Genomic DNA, 3,705 nt, shown 5'->3' with positions numbered 1-3,705 from the left:
CTTATTTTCAATTATCCCATTTAGAATTGTCGCTGAACTACTATGAATTTGAATCTAATTGTTATAAAGCCTACAAACTATTGACAATGGGAGTGACATCCTCCAAAGAAGGCATACCAGCGAAGGAATCAGGTTCCATTAGCACACCACCATCAAAATTTTTAACAAGAGAAGATCCATTCACAACACAAATTTATCATGATTAACCACCATTGGCTCAGACTATACCACCACAGGTTGCACAATAAAAGGCTTCACTATAAGCTCCACCAAAGGCTCTATCGATTGAGCTAAAGAGCCCTTAGTCTCATCTTGTGCACCAACCACCTTAGAACAATAATATTGTTGTATTTTTGTGGCAATTGTTTTCTCCTTGCTAGAAATAATAGTAGAACCATGTTGTAACCATCTACAACATGATAGATCATGACCAATTATTTTACAATTTGAGCAAAATAGTGACAATTTATCATACTCCACATTAATAATAAATGCAAATCTTGGCCTTTCATCAAAATTTGGTTAGCTAAATTAGACAAAAAAATCAACATCGACCAAGACACATGCAAAGAAACCTCAAGACTTATTCTTGATATAATCATCTAAAGAGAGGTTTACCAATTCTATATGCTATTGAAAAAATCACTTTCGGTTGCCATACTTTAAAGGAAGGCCATAAGTGTGAACCTAACATTGAGTTTTCGTGAGTTTCATAGAATACACGCCCTTAAACCAACTCATCCATCTCAACCTCATTTATTAAAATATTTGATAACTATTCTTAAGAAGTTAAGTTAAATTATTGTAATACATGCAATATAGTCTATTTGTAAAACAAAAATATAAATAAAGTAGTCATCAATGTACATTTGCCTAATAATAGTATGCTCCTCTAAGTAAACTAAAATTGAAATTGACACAATTAAAATCTAAAATCTAACTACACAATTTGGTTTAAAATAATTCTAGCTAAAACTATTAATTATTTTCACATAAAAAGCATTGGTAGATAAGCTGCTTTATCATTTTGTTTTTCCAACTCATGCGCACATCTTAATCAAATTTTCTACCAATCTTATTATCATAACATATGCATATAAAGAAAATTGTTGAGAGTGGGATTTGAACCCACGCCCTTTCGGACCAGAACCTTAATCTGGCGCCTTAGACCAACTCGGCCATCTCAACCTTATTTATTAAAATATTTGATGACTATTCCTAAGAATATATTAGCTTAATCTAAAAGTTGAACATAACATAGTATATTTAGGTTAAATTATTGCAATACATGCAATATAGTCTATTTGTCAAGAAAAAGATAAATAAAGTGATCATCAATGTACATTTGCCTAATAATAATATGCTTCTTTAAGTAAACTAAAATTGAAATTGACATAATTAAAATCTAAAATCTAGCTAAAACTATTAATTATTTTCACATAAAAAAACATTGGTAGATAACCTGCTTTTATCATTTTGTTTTTCCAACTCATGCACATCTTACTCAAATTTTCTACAACCCTTTGTTATTTTATGAAAACTCACAAAACTAAAGAAAAATCTTATGTTCATAATTAAATCTAGAGTTTGATCTTACAATATATTTAAGGCTTAATTGGTAATTTAGTCTTTATACTTAGACTTTTGATTTCTTTGGGTCTCTAGATTTTTTCCTCAATTGAGTCTCTATTAAAAAAAAAATCACCCGAGTGTATTTTTTGTGAAAAACAAGACTCAATGTGGTCCCTTCTGTTAAATTGGTGTTAACGCATTCGGGAAGTACCACATGTTAAAGCCAAGGTCTATCGCATGTAAGGTGCTAGTGTCATAAATTAGGTCATCTTCTACTTGTAAAGTGCTAGTATCAAAATCAAAGGGGTCCCAAGATAGAAGATCACCCATATTTTGATACGAGGTAGCCTTAGATTTTGATACGTAGCTTTTTCAAATGGTATTAACGCAAAATAAATCTCATTAAATCTTTTTAAAAGATTTGAGAGTTATTTGAGTTAAAAATAAATGTAAATACTAAAAACAAATAAAAAATCTAAATATAGTAACAAAATTTATTTTAACCATACGTGTAATAAATATACTTTCTCTAAGTGAAACTTCAAATTTAAGTAAACGACAACTCTAATTATATACTTACAATACAATACTTTTTTCTTTTTCATAAAACAATAGAGCTCTATAAATGCTAGAATTAAACAAGCATTACCAGAATGTGTGCTATTAGCTTCCTAGTTATGACGTCAGATGGGTGTAGGACGCAAATAATATCGGCCAAACCCATGCAACACCAACACTAATATAAATAATTAATTAGAAACAAAAGTTATCTATTCACGCGAAGGAAGAAACTATTAATTAAAGATTTTCGTCTGTTTGGCCGACGCAAAAGAACCAAATCGCTGGCGTCAGATGGCCTACGCATAACAAAATAAATTGTTTCCATCGGCTAGCCCACACAAACACTCCTGAGGTAAAAAAAAGGTTAATGTAGAGAGGGCAAAATCCTATTTCACTTTTCTCCCTTCTGTTTTCACCCTCACCTTCGACTTTTCCCTCATTCCCTGGCATGCTTTTTATTCCACGAATAGGCGACGACGAGCTACGACTTGATCTTCTTCAACGACAGCACATGTTGGGATGACACGAGCTGCGACATGAGAAGATTGTTGTGACGAGCGTGGAGGCTTGAGCGAGAGAGGGCGCGACGACGATGATGAGCTTCTCGTAAGCAACACAGAGCACCAACTCTCTACATGACACCTATGATCAATCCCTTTAGTGGATCAATCCCTCTAAACTCAAGCATTTGAGTTGTATCTCCATTATCTTTTGAAAACACTTTCCTCTTGGTAAAAAATATCATTTAAAAGAAACAAATCATTCATGTTTATTAACTACTTTAGAATTTATTCATTCATTACTTGCATTTATTGACTAAAGATTCATACATCATTCAATTATTAATCATTCATAATAACATCAATTTTTTTACAATTATTTATCTAATAACAAAAGGTTAACATTTTACATTATTTTAATTATAATTTAAATTTATTCAATGAACATTAATTATAATAAAATATTTACAAATCTACCAAAATAATAAAATTTAAATATACAAAATTCTTAATATTTTAATTTATAATAAAAATATACTCAATAAATAATCCAATTATTATGATTAACTAAATAAATTAGGCTCCTACCCCTGCACCCTATCTTTTTCTCTTGCACTTTCTTAACTTTTTAAAATTCCCATTCCATTCTTTTAGTTAATAATGACAATGGTAATTGTTTTTTTTCTCTCCTGTGTTTGTTCAACGTTAACTAGAGATCACAAATAAACTCTTCCCTGTGGGTATTGCATGAATATGTCCCCATTTTGACGAGAATCTCCGCATTGACTGTATATGGATTTAGGTATGGAGAATCTTCGACTTTTTCAACTGGTTATGGGGATGGGTATGAGGATGTACATATCCCCGCCATAATACTCGTCCCCGCCATATCTCCATCCTCGATTAAATTATTAAAATATTCACAATTATTTAAGTAACCCTATATATATATATATATATATATATATACTTTTTATTTTTTATTTCTTCTAATTATTTGGTTTGTCATGAAACTCATTCACATCTCTAATATATTTTTTGTTTTATCATAACCTTTAAGTAATTATGTTAA

At 30.6% G+C, this 3,705-nt stretch overlaps 1 non-coding gene across 1 annotated transcript; it reads right to left on the bottom strand.

The window, feature by feature from the left end:
- Nucleotides 1-1,107: 1,107 nt before the first annotated feature.
- TRNAL-AAG lies at nt 1,108-1,188 on the bottom strand. The gene has a single exon. It is a non-coding gene; the product is annotated as a tRNA-Leu (tRNA).
- Between the last annotated feature and the right edge of the window lie 2,517 nt (nt 1,189-3,705).

Source organism: Vigna unguiculata, chromosome 4, assembly GCF_004118075.2.
Source record: "Vigna unguiculata cultivar IT97K-499-35 chromosome 4, ASM411807v1, whole genome shotgun sequence".
Classification (NCBI taxonomy): Eukaryota; Viridiplantae; Streptophyta; class Magnoliopsida; order Fabales; family Fabaceae; genus Vigna; species Vigna unguiculata.
Note: the sequence above shows the minus strand (reverse complement) of the source record. Positions and strands in the feature narration are given on the sequence as shown.